The following is an 18,401-nucleotide window of genomic DNA, read 5'->3' on the forward strand; positions in this document are numbered from 1 at the left end:
TGAGAACACCTTAAAATAAAAGCTGACTTTGGCAAAAACAACTTGTTTGTAAATAAAGAGGTTTCCTTTGCAGAAATCTTCTCCCTGACTGGAAGCGTTGGGACAGAGCCCCTGAGGATATTTTCCTTTCTGTTCTAGACAGAATAAAGCTTCTCACACAGGTCAATGTGTTTTCCCCCCGTTGAACTGGGGTGGTTCTCATTAGCTGAAATCTCTGTGCTGCAATCCAGGGACAAGCTCTGGAGCTATTGCAAAAGTGAGCACCAGGCAGCTGGTTGGAAAGCAGGCTCCAGCAGGCACATGGAACAGCACCAGGAGGGACAATTAAAGATGTAATTCAGCTGCTGAGTTGGTAAAAGGAGAGAGCTGGAGCAGGAAAAGTGTGGGAATCCAGGGCTTCCCTCTGGCTGCCCTGGACAGGAACCCCCCTGGACAGAGCCCCCAGAGACACTGGCTGTGATCTCTGCCCATGGAAAAGAGTTTTCAATCTTACAGGATGAATTACCAGCTCTGAGTGTTTGATATAAGTAATAATTAAGTGCAGCACGAGTGCAAAAGTAAAATTTTAGGGTTCTAGATGAGGGGTCCAAAGGGGACAAGATGGAGGAAATTGGGTGTGTCTTGTCCTTTTTCTCCTCCTTCATGCCCTCCATGTTTCACTGTGGTGTTGGCATTTTTCTGTTGGTTCAGGCTGGGGACACACTGTCCAACGTAGGTGACAGATATTGGCACGTTATTGTAAATCCAGCACAGGTAGTTTGTGGTATTTAATGTTTGTACCATCCCACTGAGGGCAGAGCCCCACACGCTGCCCTGCAGGACAGAGCTGCGGCAGGGCAGCAGAACATGTTAGAGATAAACAGAATAAACAACCTTGAAACCAGCACAGATGAATTATGACTTCTTTGGCAGCGGGGCTGACAGACAGAGACTTTCTACAATCCTGGAATCATCAATACCTCAGATTCCGACAGAAGAGAAGTGGCAGATTTGCCACCTGCTTGGTTGGAGGACCAGTGGTTGCCTTCTTATTTTAAGATTTGTCTCATCACAGCCCTGCTGGACACTGAAACCCCAAGCTGTGTCCCTCAGCCTGCTGGCAGAACCTCCCAGCTGCTGCTGGACCACATCCTCACGTCTCATGCAAAATCATGGGAAAGAAGATGGAAAAAGCCCTGAAGAGCCACAAAGCCCAAATCCATCTTTAACTCCAGGCCAAAAGTGAAACTTCCCCAGATAGACACTGCTGGTTTCGAGTCTTTAAGCTGCACATCCCAAGTAAACCACAACAAAAGCTTAAAGAGGAAAGGTCAGACCTGTGAAGTGCTATTTGTTTTCACTGAAACTTCATCCCCCACTTACCCCCAGCCTAACCAGCAGCGGAATCAATTACCACTTGTCAGACTGAAACCCGACCCCAGAAATGAAAGAAGGACACGACCTCTGGGGGGAAAAGAAACCACGAGTGAACCACTTTGTCCTGCAGGGAAGGGTTAACAGGCCTGATCCTCTTTTTCCCCCTCTGCAGGAGGGATCGATAGCAATGTTCTCTACATTTACTCTTCCTTTCAGCGGGGATGGCCACTAGGACAGTGAGGTTATTGAGATTGGGTTTCATAAATTACTCCATTTAATAATTGAAGACAAAGAGGTTCCATACATTTTAATAGCATTTAGTGTAACTGTTCAAATTTGTAGGACTCACAATAGATCAATCTCAGCTGCCATTACCCCTCGAGGTAATGGTGCCTGCACTTACCAAGCTTCTGTTAAATGTAGGCTCAGCTTGTCAAAGAGTGGTCAGGTTTAAGGCAATATCCCCCTCATTCCCATTTCCCACAAGCCTAGAACGGCATTCCCAGAGGGACACCACACTGGGAACGTTGCTGTTGGTTTAGTTCATCTGTGCCAGCTGAGAATTCTGTCCTGTTGGTGTATAAAATGATAGAAGAGCATTAATTCTGACATCTGGGATCAGCCTGGACTATCCTAGCAGCAGCAGTGAGTCCAGGCAGGAGTGAAGAGTCCTTCTTATGCTTTGTTTCTGAATGCAAGGAAATAAAAACCGTAAATGGAGCTGGGAAGACTTCTTGGGAAGGTGGAGGGGATCCCTCTGAGTGCTGGAGAGAAGCAGCTCATGGTCAGGTCTCACAGGATTGAAAACATTTAGTTTTTTAAGCATATGGAGAAGCATGGAAGACTCTGGAAACTCCATCAGCTGGATCAACACATGAGCTGAGGCTGAAGATCTTCCCTTCCCTTCCCTTCCCTTCCCTTCCCTTCCCTTCCCTTCCCTTCCCTTCCCTTCCCTTCCCTTCCCTTCCCTTCCCTTCCCTTCCCTTCCCTTCCCTTCCCTTCCCTTCCCTTCCCTTCCCTTCCCTTCCCTTCCCTTCCCTTCCCTTCCCTTCCCTTCCCTTCCCTTCCCTTCCCTTCCCTTCCCTTCCCTTCCCTTCCCTTCCCTTCCCTTCCCTTCCCTTCCCTTCCCTTCCCTTCCCTTCCCTTCCCTTCCCTTCCCTTCCCTTCCCTTCCCTTCCCTTCCCTTCCCTTCCCTTCCCTCTTTTTCTCTTCCCTTCCCTTATCTTTTTCTCTTCCCTTTCCCATTTCCCCTTTATCCAATCCCACTGCCATATACTTATATAGGAGATCAGGGATTAATTTATATAAATTTCCAATTACGTAATTTATTAATGAAACTTTGGAAGATTTGTGGTCCCCCTGACTTCTGTCATTCCTTTACTCCACAGAACGCCCCCCCCACCCCCACCCCAAATCAAAACCACTTCAGTGTTTCATTATCTTTTTTTAAACAGTCATCCAGGGAAATGAATATTCTGATGTTTTTCATTGTTTTGCCTTGGACTTCCTCAAATTAAGCAGTTTTCCTTGCTGCCTCTGCCACAGGAAAGAAGAAATTTCTTAACTGTGGAAACATCATCAAATCAAACCAAATAAATAGAATAAATTCTCTTCTCTTCCCACTCCTTTCCCCTCATCACTGAAAAGCAAACAAACCAGGCAGGGCTCTGGAGGGGACAGGAAATGAAGGCAAGGAGGGACAATTCAGAGAATGAAAGGCACTTTCTTGAGTTTCACAGAAAAATGCAGCCCTGATTTTGCAATGTGGTGCTAAACTGATGATAAGTGGATTTAGAAAAGCCCTCGTGCTCTGGCTGGAGAATCTGTGGGATGGGATCCAGCATGGATGGAGCCAGGCAGGAGGAAATCCATGGAATGGGTGAAACTGGAGATGGGAACATCTACATGTGCCCTTCGTCTTTCTCATCCAAATTTGAGACAGAGCTGGTGTGGCTCAGCCTTAATCCTGGTTAGGATTTCTTGGAGAAAATGGATTAACCCCAGGAAAGTCTGGAATTTTTTATGGACTCACAGGGAAGTCCTAAAGCAGTGCACGGCACAAAGGATTGCTTTCCACTTGAACCTAAATTCTAATTAAAATCAGGAGTGCAAAGTCACTTTGGAGTTGAAAAGCTTCACATTTGTCAGCTACACCCTGCTAAATATTAATACTAATTCACAAAGTATTTCTGTGTGTGGATCTGTGAGAGGAGACACATGAAATGTAAAAATAAATCTTTGGGACTTTAGGAAAGTTCAACAGTGTTTAAGAGGAAATGTCTTAAAATTCCACAAAAACATGTTTTTCTAAATAGCTGGGATTTTTGGCACAAAAAGATGGAGGCACAAGGAAAGCCTTGGAATTAAATCCATTTTGGGATGGATGGACTCTTTAGGGGTCAGGAGAATCTTTAGGAGATTCCCTCCTCCAAGACTCCTCCTGTACCAGGGTTGGATGGACTCCTGTCTTTTGTTGGGTCTCTGGAGTTTCAACTCTGCTCCTTTTTGCTCTTTGCTCAACTTTTCACAGCTCAGCTCCTTCTGGGAATCCTTTATTTAATCTTTTATTCCCTGTCCAAAGGTCGGATCCCAGGAGTGGAATGGGAAAGTGGAGAGTCCATATCCAGGGATCTCTGCACTTTGCCAGGGAGAGAAAAAAAAACAATGGGATTGTGGAATGGGATGGAAGGGAATTAAGGATCCAGCGCCACCCCTGCCACGGCAGGGACACCTCCCACTGTCCCAGGCTGCTCCAGCCCCAGTGTCCAACCTGGCCTTGGGCACTGCCAGGGATCCAGGGGAATCTGGGAATTCCATCCCAGCCCTGCCCACCCTGCCAGGGAACAATTCCCAATTCCCAATCTCCCACCCAGCCCTGCCCTCTGTCAGTCTGAAGCCATTCCCTGTGTGCTGTCCCTCCATGCCCTGGAAATTGTCTCTCTCCAGGTTTCCTGGGGCTCCTTCAGGCCCTGCAAGGCCACCCTGAGCTCAGCCCAAAGCTTCTCCTGTGCAGGGGAACAATCCCAGCTGTGCCAGCCTTTCCTCCCAGCAGAGCTGCTCCATCCCTCTGCTCATCCTGGAGCCTCCTCTGGGCTCTCTGCAGCAGCTCCAGCTCCTCCTGGGCTGGGATCAGAGCTGGATGCAGGACTCCAGGTGATGGGAGCTCCATCCCATGGACACCAGTTCCAGCCAGACCAAAAACCAACCCAACACTTTCCATTTTCTATCCTGCTCTCAGGTTGGATTTCAGCAGTGCTTCTTCCCTATTTTTTCCCCTGCATATTTCAGGTTCCAGCTTCTATCACCTGTCCAAAGCTGGTTTTGTTAATGAAATATCTGCAAACTAGTGAAGGTGGTTTTAAAGCTCTCCACTACTTGCAGTTTTTTTTTTTGTCCAATCATTTCTTAGCATGTAGTTGCTCAAAAAGAATCTTACAATAACTGATATTGGCCTTGATTATCCTTATAAAACCTTTCCAGCTCAAGACATTCCACTATTTTATTGGGTTATCTATATTAAAATCCTGGGTGCTTCCTTTTCCTGTTAGTGCCTATTCCACTCTTCATTGAAAACAAGACTGGAATTGTGCTTGTCCTGCACAGGGATTGGAAATTTGCTCCAAAAAAATGTCCCGTTCTCTTCTGTATTTAGGAAACATTTCCTTACCTCTGGAGATCCCTGCTGGAATATTCATCAGCAGTGAATCCAAAGTCTGTGTGAGCAGAACGGGAGCATGGACTTCATATTCCTGAAAGTTCCTTTAGCCAGAATTTGTCCTGATTTTCTTGTGTCTTGCCACATGTCTGGGTGATGCAGTGACTGCCCAGTCATGATAAATAATCCTGATTTTTAGCTCACCCCAAGCACATGGACAGACAGGGATTGCAGTTTAGGAAATCTCCTAAACATGGGGTTTGATTTGTCCCTGTTGTAAAATAAAACCAATTTCCTCAACAGGATTAGGGAATGTTGGAGCTGCTCATAGAGTCCCTGCAGAAGAGGAAGAACTTCTACTTCTGTGCAGAAATTCAGCTTAGATCCAACGTTTGTGGGGGAAACAGAGGATGAGAAAGAATCAGTGGGAGTTTTGGGATGCTCTGTGCTTTGTTACCCCTCAGGCTTGGTGAGGAGAGAGAAATCAGCTCCTCAGCCACTGTTTTTCCCATGTCCTCATTAAATATACCAGGAACAAAAATCCTTTGGGATAGAAACAGCTTGGATGTCTGCAAATTCTTTTTTTTTGGTGAAAGATTGTGACTGATATAGAGGCTGCAAAAGTAGGGACCCCGAGGTGGAAACACTTCCAAAGTGGGATTTTGTAATCCTGAGCAGAAACAGGAAAGATTTTCATTTTCCTGGAAATTAATATTGGAGTGAAGACTTTTTTCATGTGCAGAGTTACAAGCTTTGCAGAGGTGTAGGATGAGTCATGAGTTTGAGATCAAGATTTTGCTGCACCCCTGAGGATTAACTTAGTGAAAATAATCTTGGCTACCTGTGGATTTATCCTGTGTTATGAGAATAACAGGAAAGCCAGGGAATGTGTGTCACTTGTCTTCATGTACAGTACAAGAGGCTGTTCCCAGGCTGGAGGTGTCAAATTTGGCTCCACAGCTCCCATGTGCCAGATTTGGGAGGTCCTGACTGGGAAGGTGAGAGATTTCTCAGTGCTGACTCCAGTTCAGGGGGGTGTTGAGTGGATTTTGACAGGAAATATCCAACTAGAAAAGCTGAATGGACCAAAATTAGATGTTTTAATTGTTGCTGAATTCAAATCGTGTTTTGAGGGAGCCAATAGATCACAGTGCTGGTGGGTTTTGTTGTGATTGCTTATTATCCTATTATTGTATTATTATAGATGTGCATTTTCATATGAATTACATTATTTTAGATGTATAAATTATTCCTTATTATCTATATTATTGGATGTTTATAGCCAAACATCAATTATAGAAGGAATATGGCGTCCATTTTACAGGATGTGGCCCTTTGATACTTAATATGATTTAGCAGGGTTGGCTCATGGTTTCATAAAGAATCCCAGAATGGTTTGGGTTGGAGGGACCTTAAAAATCATCTTATTCCGCCCCTGCCATAGCAGGGACACCTCCCACTGTCCCAGGCTGCTCCAGCCCCAGTGTCCAACCTGGCCTTGGGCACTGCCAGGGATCCAGGGGAATGTGGGAATTCCATCCCAGCCCTGCCCACCCTGCCAGGGAACAATTCCTAATTCCCAACATCCCATCCAGCCCTGGCCGCCTGAAAAACCCCTTGTCCTGTCACTCTCTGCCCTACAAAAATTCCCTCTCCCTCCTTTTTCTAAGCCCTGGATTCTAAGCTCTGGAATGTCACATCACAAACTGTGAAAGGGAAGGGCTGATTCTCCAAATCTGAGGCTCAATGTTGTTGCCAAATTGTCGTTTTTTCCCCTTTTGACACAGTCATGGTTCCATTAGGATAGGAAATAGATTTATTAGTAGGAACTCACAGTAGTGAAGGGGTAGGATTTGGGGAGGGTGGAATTTAAAGCTCTTGTGGGCTGAGTGAGGGGGAAGGAGCCCTGTCAGGGTGCTCCAAAACCACCCCAACTACAAAACAATCCAAAACTACACCAATTACACAAACCAAACAAACTACACCTCTTGTAAATGCAGGTGAACCTGGTGGGAAGAAATGATGGTGTTTGACTCCAGTTCAGAACACTGAATGATTTCTTTATTATAACTATGCTAAAATACATTAATATACTATTTAAAGGATATACTAAAACTACAAACCTACTTTTTCTAACTCCCACATCTAACTCACTCCCACCTGGTGACCCTCTCTGAGAGCCCAGCCCCAGGTGGGTTGGATTGGCCATCAGCTCAAACAATCCTCACCAGAATCCAACCAAGAAATCATCCCAGGGAAACAATTCTCCAAACACATTCCACATGGGAAAACAAGGAGCAGAAATAGAAATTGTTTTCTCTTTCTTCTCTCTGTGCTGCTCTATGAAGAAGTCCCGAGACAGAGAAGAATGTGTCTGCCACATACAGCAATTACACAAACCAAACTACACAAATTACACAAACTACACAACCAACAACTACAGATATTACACAAAATACACAACCACCACAACCAACACAAAAACAACACAAACAACACCCAATACCAACACAACAACCACAACCACTCCACAACCATTTTTAAACGTAAGAAACACAACTTTAAACAATTCACAGTGTGCTGTTCCTTCTCTAATTCCTAAATGAGTTTCATTTTAAGGAGAGGTGAACTTAAAATGCCTTAAAAATGTAGAGTTTAAAGGGAGACTGGATGGAGTCTCAAGGGATCCCAGTCCAGCTCTCTGTCCCTGGGGAAGCTGAAATAATTCCTGGGGAGGATTTGCATTGTGGTCAAAATGCCTGTTACCCCAGGGAGGCAAAGGAATGTGCCAAATTTCCTCCTTGCAGGGAATTATTTCTGGAAATGCTGTCTAGGAGTAATGACACCACCCCACCTGTGCTTTGGTGCCACTCAGTATTCACAGCCTATTTTTACCATGGAATTGAATGAATCCTCACAGCCTCCTGCTTTTACCTCCCCTTCAGAGAAGGTGAAACTGGAGAAGAGGAACATCTGAAACCAGAGACTCTGAACTTCCTCAGATTTCAAGGGAAAGGATGTCCCAGAGTGACTCAATCCGTGTTTTGAACACTCCAGCATAATTTCTGGCAATCAGTCTGTGGTAATACTTGGGATGAGACAAAATGCACCCTTCTCCATTTGGAAGAGAAGGAGATGATGAAACCACATCCTCAGGCTCGGACTCGAGGCACGTAGGTTTGGGCAGATTATCTCATTTCCTCTGTGCAACACTTGAGGTCATTGCCTTGTCAGCAAGCCCTCCTTCCACACTGGAAGCCACTGCTGCCCCTGAATCTGTCTGTCCTAAAAGAGACCTGGAATTCCTCTCCTATATTCCCCCAGGAACAGCCAGAAACATGTCAGAAGAAATACCTGAAGGAAGTTTTCAATGGTTAAATTATATTTTGAAACGTTGTCAGGACAAGGGGGAATGGCTTCAAAAAGAGTAGGTCTGGATTAGATATTGGGAAGAAATTCTTGGCTGTGAGGGTTGGGAGGCACAGGGTGCCCAGAGCAGCTGGGGCTGCCCCTGGATCCCTGGCAGTGCCCAAGGCCAGGTTGGACACTGGGGCTGGAGCAGCCTGGGACAGTGGGAGGTGTCCCTGCCATGGCAGGGGTGGCACTGGATGGGCTTTAAGGTCCCTTTCAACCCAAACATTCCATGATTCCATGAATTTAAGCATGAGATTCTTTCTTCCTTGGCTTTTCAGGCTGGTTCTGAGGTAGAAGTTATTTGTTAAACACAGCTCTTGTCGCTGCTCTTTTATGGATGGGGGAATGAAAGAGAGAAGAAATGACATGTTTGAATCATATGGGAAGTCTGGGGACCCTCTGGGTGTCCACACACCTCAAATCCCATTTTCCAGTGTAACAGTTCAAAGCTTCAACCACAAAAAAAAAAAAAAAAAAAAAAAAGCCAAAAAACAACAAAAACAAACAAAACAAAAAACCAAACCAAACCAAACCAAAAAAAAACCAAAACCAAAACAAAAAAACCCCTCAGCTATCAAGTCCCTTTTTTAGATGGAAACCATGGCTGACTTATACAAAAAAAAAAACCAAACCAAACCAAAACAAACAAACAAACAAAAAAACCCCCAAAAAACCCAAAAAAAACCCCTGTGTGGAATCTCACACTTTGAGTGATAAAGAAATCCCATAATCCCAAAATCCCTGGGCCTGAAAAGCCCTCCCAGCCCACCAGCCCATGGAATCCCAGCTGGGCCCCATGCCCACCTCGTCCCCAGCCCAGAGCGCTCAGTGCCACCTCCAGGGAACACCTGCAGGGATGGGCACTCCAAACCTCCTTGTCAGTCCCTTCCAATGTCTGACTTCTCTTTTCAGGAAAAAATTCCTCCTGAAATTCCTAATACCACTTCTCATCCAGAAGTCAGTCTCCTTCCCTGGCTTAGAAACACCAAATTTATTCCAAAATAGGTATTTTTGTGTAGTCTGTTGATGATCAGGAGCACCGGATCCAAGGATGATCTCAGGGATGATTCTCTCCTTCCATACCACAAGGAGCGTGTCCCAGTGCTCACCTGGATGTACCAAAAACTTCAGCTGATCCATGACACCAAGAAGGGACCAGGACCCTTTTTTTTGGGATGGGTGATGGGAGCAGCTGAGTGTCCCCACTTCAGGAAGTGACATCAGGGCTGGAGGACAGCGCCTGAATGCCATGAATTATTGAGAGCCTGAGATGGTTGTGGGGAGGGGCTGCACAGGGAAGAAGATCTTTTGGGGAGGCAAATAAAGGAAGGCAGAACAGCTGATTAGTTACTATTATCAGTGGCTAATGGGTGTCGTGTTGATAAGATGGTAACCAGATAGCACCGAGAGAGGGTTTTAGTGCTAAGTACTCCATCCCCGGCGTGTGCGGCCTCATTACTGCACTTGGATCCCCTCCTGGATGAATCTTTTATGACCTCACCATTTTTCTCACTCCTTGCTTTGCTCTTCTTTCCACCCTGCCCACGTCCTGAGCTGAAGTGGGAATGTGTGATTAGGAAGAAAAACTCCAGCTTTTTGTCTTGGACCACAACCCCCTATTGAGAATATGGAAAGGGGGAAAAATTCCCAAAACTCAGCTTCAATTGTTCTTCTTATGGCACATTAAAGGAGTTGTAACAAGTCTGTTCTTTGGTGTGGGATACAGAACAATTTGGGGATAACATGGTCGCAAAGAGGTTCCCAAAATCTTCTCCACTGAGGTGGAGGATATGAGGCACAATCTCACTTTTCTGTGCTCCTTCCAGTGCTGGAGATACATTATAGGGAATGGAGTGGGAATGTGTGATTAGGAATAAAAAACTCCAGCTTTTTATCTTGGACCACATGAGAAGATGAAGAGGGGGAAAAAATTCCCAATATTCAGCTTCAATTGTTATTTTCATTGCACATTAAAGGAGTTTCACTGATGATGTTCTTTGGTGTGGGATACAGAACAATTTGGGGATAACATGGTCGCAAAGAGGTTCCCAAAATCTTCACTGAGGTGAAGGATATGAGGCACAATCTCACTTTTCTGTGCTCCTTCCAGTGCTGGAGACATGTTATAGGGAATGGAGTGGGAATGTGTGATTAGGAATAAAAAAAACCAGCATTTTGTCTTGGACCACAACAACCCCCTATTGAGAAGATGGAGAGGGGGAAAAAATTCCCAAAACTCAGCTTCAATTGTTCTTATTGCACATTAAAGGAGCTTTATCAAGTTTGTTCTTTGGTGTGGGATACAGAACAATTTGGGTATAACATGGTTGCAAAGAGGTTCCCAAAATCTTCTCCACTGAGGAAGATTTCTCACTTTTCTGTGCTCCTTCCAGTGCTGGAGACACATTATAGGGAATGGAGTAGGAATGTGTGATTAGGAATAAAAAAACCCAGCATTTTGTCTTGGACCACAACAAACCCCTATTGAGAATATGGAAAGGGGGAAAAATTCCCAAAACTCAGCTTCAATTGTTCTTCTTATGGCACATTAAAGGAGTTTTAGCAAGTCTGTTCTTTGGTGTGGGATACAGAACAATTTGGGGATAACATGGTCGCAAAGAGGTTCCCAAAATCTTCTCCACTGAGGTGGAGGATATGAGGCACAATCTCACTTTTCTGTGCTCCTTCCAGTGCTAGAGACACGTTATAGGGAATGGAGTGGGAATGTGTGATTAGGAATAAAAAACTCCAGCTTTTTATCTTGGACCACATGAGAAGATGGAGAGGGGGAAAAAATTCCCAAAATTCAGCTTCAATTGTTCTTCTCATTGCACATTAAAGGAGTTTTAGCAAGTCTGTTCTTTGGTGTGGGATACAGAACAATTTGGGTATAACATGGTTGCAAAAAGGTTCCCAAAATCTTCTCCACTGAGGAAGATTTCTCACTTTTCTGTGCTCCTTCCAGTGCTGAGGACATTTTATTGGGAATGGAGTGGGAATGTGTGATTAAGAATAAAAAACCAGCATTTTGTCTTGGACCACAACCCCTATTGAGAAGATGAAGATGGGGAAAAAATTCCCAAAATTCAGCTTCAATTGTTCTTCTCATTGCACATTAAAGGAGTTTTATCAAGTCTGCTCTTTGGTAGTTAAACATTTCTTCCTCAAGCTGTGGGATGCAGCACGATTTGGAGATAACATGGTTTCAAAGAGGTTCCTAAAATCTTTTCCAATTTCACTTTTCTGTGCTCCTTCCATTGCTGGGGACACTTCACAGGGATTGGGGCACCGCCTGAGGGTGTCTTGGAGAAGGAGAGAGAAGGCAGAGGGAGGAAAAGCAGGGACAAGACAATTCCTTCTGGACAGGGTGAAGAAGCTTTTCTGTAGGTATAATCCACATTTCCCACAGATCCATCCTCAATCCCATTGTTTCCTCCTCAGGATAAAATTCCTAAGGGCTGCTGCCCAGGATTTCCTCTTTGAAAATATCTTTTCTGAAAGATGAGCCACACGGTCTCGTATCTTCATTTCTTCTTCCTCTGAAAAAATTTCAGTCATGCTTAGGGCAGCAAGAGGATAAATGACAATGAAAAAAAGAGAAATCTCTGATAAAAGTGAGTTCCCTGTCACAGCTTTTTACATAATCATGTCTTTATACCAGAGAAATATCAAGACCTTCAATATTAAGAATTAATTGATGTCTGTTTTCTTTTTCTTTGTTGCTATATTAAAAATCATAAGGACATTTTCAGATTTGCAAACTTTTTAAGCATGGAAGGGCTTGGAAATTCCGAGACCTCTGGAATTCTTCAATTAATTGTGAAAATAACATTACACCTTTCCCTGTCTCTCTCCACTATTTTCCCAGTCAGGCTCAGCTAAATCCCCCCCAGGAATTCCTGCCGAGGAGGGATTTTAGCACAGAAGTTTCTTCCTTGCCTTTTCCCATTTCAAGGAACAGCTCAGCAGTGTTCTGAGCTGACCAGCAACACTCTGAGAGTCACATTCTTGTCAGAGGCCAGGCTCAGTTTGAGGATTGTCCAGCAACTTGCAGCTTTTTAAATTCAGAGCTGGTCCCCGATGTCAGAGCTGGAAGTGAAATTCTAGGAAATCAGGCCCTGCTGAATATTTCAACCCTACAAAACATGATGGAAAAATCAAATCTTTGCTGAGAGCTGCTAAAAGCTGCGATGGCAAATGCAGGGAGGAATCAGCCCTGCAGAAAACACCTTCAGGATTATCTTGGTTTGAAAGCCAGGTGTGTGCTGAGGAAGGCAGGATCCTCCCTTGAAATGGAAAATGTAAATCCCCTCCCTCTGAATTATTATAAATTTGAAATTAAGGGCTCTCAGGAAAAGATATGGGAATAGGAATAACAGAAAGAAAATTCAAAATACAAATGCAATAGTACAAAAAAGAAAACAAACCACTGCCAGGGTCAGCAATGCCCTGACCCCCTGTGGGTCAGGGAGGTGGCAGCAGTCCCATCCCATGGTGGCTCAGCCCTCCTGCAGTGCCAGCTGTGCTTCTGCTGGAGCAGGATCCTGCACAAGGGGGAAGTTTTCCTCTGGAGCTCCAGGGCTGGGGGGATGGGCCTGGGCTCCTCTGGGAATGCAGTGGGAAGAAAGCTGCTCCTCTGGGAATGCAGTGGGAAGAAAGCTGCTCCTCTGGGAATGCAGTGGGAAGAAAGCTGCTCCTCTGGGAATGCAGGGGGAAGAAAGCTGCTCCTCTGGGAATGCAGTGGGAAGAAAGCTGCTCCTCTGGGAATGCAGTGGGCAAAGGCTGCTGTGCTGTTCCCAGGTCAGATTGTATCCAGGTAGGAATGTTTGGCTCCTCCCCTGGGCAGAGCATCTCCCCATGGATGATGGAATTTTCCCAGCCATGCAGGGACACTCACTGGCCATGTGTGGGTCTCAGATTCAGTCAAAGAGAGAAACGGAGAGTTTCTAGCCAGGCAGAAGCCTGGGAAAGAGCTGGAGAAGACTGTAAATAATTCTTTATCTCTCTTGTTTTTCACATTGCTTATAGTTAAGTTCTATCACTGTGTGTCAAGCACTTTGCACCAATGCGGTGAGTTGTTTTCACTTCAGGACCAATGGAGTTGGTCCTCACGGAGCTCTGTATAAAAGAGCGGTGTATTTTGAATAAATCAGAGTTTTACCCTCAGCAGCCTTGTGAATCAGTCTTCTCATTCCCATCCTGCCTCAACAGCGACAGCCATGAACAGAAGATAATTAATAATTAATAATTAACAGAAGAGATCTCCTGGAGGGAGGATTGGCTGTGGGAGAGATAAAGAAAAAACTGCCCAATGAACAGCAGAGAACTGTCCCACCTTTCACAGAGGGAAACAGAACTCACACCCCATTTCCAACCTATGACAAAGATGCTCCAAGGTTTTCTACATCTTTGACAGAACTTTATAAATCCATGGAGAATTGTATCCTCTCTCCTCATCTGGAAGACGTGGATCTGCCTGCAGGGAGTTTTGTTGCACTCCCACCTCAGGGTTTTTCCCCCTCTGGCTGACTCCTGGATGCCCTCATGGCTGGGATGGGCATTCCCATGCCAAGCCATCAGCCTGTGCCAGTGCTCCCAGACAAACCAGCTGGGCAGGGCTCTGTGGAGCCAAATAAAACAGTGAAGATTTCTCCTCCAAAGACATGGAGTGACTCCAAGGAGCCTCCTTTCCTCCTCCTCCCTGCCAAAGAGCATCTTCCTGACTGCTTTAATCTGCAAGATCCATCTTACTTTAACCCTATTGAAAAGGACTGATGTTTTGGGGTTGTGCTGGGCTATATTAAAATCCATATTTCAAACAATAAATGCTTTCCATTTATCCAGCCTAGTCTCTTTTCTATGGAGCCAAACTTTCAGGCAGTTAGCTCAACCTTTCAGGAATATGAAGCACCTTTTTCATCCTGTGCCAACACTGTAATGCCTCCAATAATTTATGTTTAATTTTTAATACAGTTATCTATCATGAGTAATTATGTGGGCTGCTCACAATATTCCATTTTCTGTTATGTGGGTTTTTTTCTGAAGATTGTGGACTGGAAGAAAAAAAAAAAAAAGCCCCGGTGCTGCAGCTCTTCTGCTGAATTTCCTCTGAAAAAGAAATATTGAGGCAGCTTGAAGGTTCTGTGTGTCAGAGCCTGAGAGGTGCTTGGGATCTGCTGATATTTAAGTGAGAAATGGTGGTGATTTATACCCAGGAAAAGCTCTGAGCAGAGTCCTTCACATCCATGGGGTGTTTTTTTTTGGTGGGGTTTTTGTGCAGGGCTCAGATTTTGGGGACAAAATTTAAGGTAGAGTCCCCCAGGCTGTTTCCCATTGCAGTGGGAGCAGCTGGATTTGTAAATCTATATTTGGCAATAAATATTGCTGTAATTTCCAGCTCCATCCGAGGCACCGGAAGCTGAAATCCTCGGGGCCATATCAAGTTTTCTGTCCAAATCCACGCTTGGAGATGTCTGTGTTCTTTCTCTCAGGCTCAGGAGCTCTCTGGATGAGCACTGCTCTTCTGGGAGGGGAAAAAACCCAGTTTTTTCCCTTTTTTTCCTGGCCAGCTTGTCCTCATGTACTCCTGCTCTGGGAATTGGGGCTGGATGTGGATGGGGCTGTGAGATCTACACCAAGGAGGCCACTGGATTCTTGTCAGGGCCAATTCCACCCTCTGCACTGATGGAGAAGCCCTGAAATGAGAGCAATCCTCAGAAATGGGGTGGGTGATGCAATAAATTCCCAACAAAAAAAAAATCCAAAAAACAAAACAAACAAAAAACTCAACCCGCCCCCCCCCCCCCCAAAAAAAAAAAAACCAAAAAAACCAACCCAACCAATCAAATAAAGCCCCCTAAAATAAATTTATCCTCCCAGCAGATGTGCCCAAGTTTCTGGTTCTTCCACAAATCCCCCAGTGCTATTTATTTTGCCATTTACACCAATTATTCCCATGGGGAAGACATAGGTGAAACCAAATTTGGTTTGATGAACCAAACTTCATTCCAGAACTTCCACAGCCGTCCAGGAAGATCTTCAAGGAAAACATTTCCTGCTGATGGTTGTTTTAGGTCTGATCCTCAGAGAAGGCCTGGATCACACCTTCAAATTACAGAAAATAGCAAGGCAAAATTAATATTTGGGAGGTAAAATTAATCCTGGGAAATGCCATGTAGGAATCAGAAAAAACAAAAACTTTCACAGAAGATTTCACCTACAGCCTTAGAAGAAGCTTAGATTAATGTAAAAATACAATACACAGATATTAAGCAGAAAATTCATAAATTTCTATAGTTGTAAGTGAGAATATACCTTAAGTCAGTGAGAAACTGCTGATAAAATGGTGAAGGGTTTATAACGTAGGGTGTGGTTGTATAGAATAAGATAAGAGTATAGGAGTTATAACAGAAGCATTTGTGTGCATGTGAATTAGAAACCCATTAGATAAAAGTATCTGCAGTGCAGTAGAAATAAGTAAAGGTAAAAAGTTAAAAAAGCAAAATAAATCCTGTAGCAACTGTTTCTTGGATTAGAAATTTCTATATTGCCCTGTAATGAAGAAAGTTGTGACTACTTTGAGCTGTGGCCCAATCCTTACTCCTCTAAAATCACACAGCCTCTGAGACTGATGTTTATCAAAACAAGAAATCATTCTTAACTTGAAAATAATCCCATCCCATCCTTAAAAATAGCAACAATAATCATGCTGCACTCTGTGGGCCCCAGGCAGGTGTTGGTGTCTCCTCAGCTGAGGACAGGAGCTTTTCTCCCAAGCTGTGGCACTTTAGTTACACTCAGGGCTGTCACTGCCTACTTGAACCCACACAATTCCAGAATTTAGGTTGGAAAAGACCCCTGAGATGAAGTCCAACCTACTTTGAGTAATTTCATTGCTCCTTGGTGTGGCAGGCACTTTCTTCTCTCTCTCAGGATTTTTCATAGAGGTGCACAGAGAGAAGAAAAAGAGAAAACAGTTTCTATTTCTGCTCCTTGTTTTTCTCATGTGGAATGTGTTTGGAGAATTGTTTCCCTGGGGTGTTGCTTGGTTGGATTCTGGTGAGGATTGTTTGAGCCTGATGGCCAATCCAACCCACCTGTGGCTGGGCTCTCAGAGAGGGTCACCAGTGGTGAGTGAGTTAGATTTGGTAGTTAGAAAAAGAAGTTTGTAGTTTTAGTATCTCCTTTAAATAGTATATTAATGTATTATAGTCTAGTTATAATAAAGAAATAATTCAGCCTTCTGAACTGGAGTCACACATCAGCATTTCTTCCCACCAGGTTCACCTGCATTTACAATACCTTAGTCTTTGTCAGGCCTCAAAGGCATCTTGAACAGGACAAATCTATTTTTTTTTCCCAAATTCTTTGGCCTGGTGGAAGCTATTCCCTGCCTTTATAAATGCTGCATCACAGGAACTCTGCAAATTGCTCTTACAGGGCTGCAGCCTTGCCCTGCCCAAAACCTGAGCTAAAACTTCCCTCAACATCAGCATCAGAATATTACACCCAGCAAGCAACCCAGTTTATTTTGGTAGGAGTTCAAGATTTACTCATCATATCAATGTTTCACCACGCAGAGAGGTAGCCTTGAATAATAGAAGGTAAATCTGAGGCTGCAATTCAATCAAGGCCCTCTGTTGATGTCTTAAGCTGAGACTCAAACAGCTTAAGTAGTTTATGACCAGCAGCAGAACTGCCTTGATTGAATTGCTGCTCAGGCATTCAATTGCATAAATGTATTGTTATTTATAAAGTGTGCCAAAGCCTGGCTTTAAAGTTGGCTGTGGCAGGTTGGGACTAATAGAGAAAAAGCAGCCTGGCATTCGAGTGCCCCTTCAGCCAGGAAAATGAATGATGGGCACTCTGCTCCATGCTTATGGAAAAATAATTCCTGCGGTGCTGTAGGGAATTCAATCCTTCAGGCTCATGGAAGGAAAGGAGCTTGTTAGAAATAGAGCCTGGTCCCTGGGCCAGGGTGTAGGGCCTGACCAATTCCCAGTATTTTTAAGAACCTGTCTGAGGGTTGGATGCACAAATTTTAAAAAGTCTGTTTGATCTAAAGGGGAAGAGATGAAACAACGTGAAAATGGGGACAGAGGGCAATGTGGTTGGTGCTGCTACTTGAGAATGATCCTGGGGCAAAGAAGAAAAAGAAATAAACATGGAAATGTTGGAAAAACTCCAGGAGAGGCCATAAAGTTGATGTGAGGGTTGGAACCCCTCTGCTCTGGAGCCAGGCTGGCAGAGCTGGGGGGGCTCACCTGGAGAGGAGAAGCTCCAGGGAGAGCTCAGAGCCCTGCCAGGGCCTGAAGGGGCTCCAGGAGAGCTGCAGAGGGACTGGGGACAAGGATGGAGGGACAGGAGCCAGGGAATGGCTCCCACTGCCAGAGGGCAGGGCTGGGTGGGAGATTGGGAATTGGGAATTGTTCCCTGGCAGGGTGGGCAGGGCTGGGATGGAATTCCCAGAGCAGTTGGGGCTGCCCCTGGATCCCTGGCAGTGCCCAAGGCCAGGCTGGATTTGGGGTTTGGAGCAGCCTGGCACAGTGGGAGGTGTCCCTGCCATGGCAGGGGGGCACTGGGATGAGCTTTATGATCCCTTCCAAGCCAAATAATTCTGGGATTCTACACAGGGGTTTTCCAGAGGTCTCTCCTGTGCTTAGCATTCCTTTTTCAGGGAGGACATGGAGCCACGAGCACCAATTCCCAAAAAAACCCTTTCACTGCCAGCTCTGCTCTCTCCCATCCTTCCAGGGGCCACAGAATTTTTCTCTGCTGGAGCTCTGGGTGTCTCTCCCAGCATTTTTCCATGGGGAGAGCCCAGGAATTCAAATTTCCTTTTCGTTGCTGCTCAGCCTGGCAGCATCAGGGGCTGTCCTGGCAAATTGGAGCTGACAGCTGGAAACTGCTCCCATAGATTTCCTATTGCTCCTTTTAACCAGCCTGGATTAAATTGCACCAAAAGGGCTGACAGCTC

Source organism: Taeniopygia guttata, chromosome 1 (assembly GCF_048771995.1).
Source record: "Taeniopygia guttata chromosome 1, bTaeGut7.mat, whole genome shotgun sequence".
In the NCBI taxonomy this organism is placed as follows: Eukaryota; Metazoa; Chordata; class Aves; order Passeriformes; family Estrildidae; genus Taeniopygia; species Taeniopygia guttata.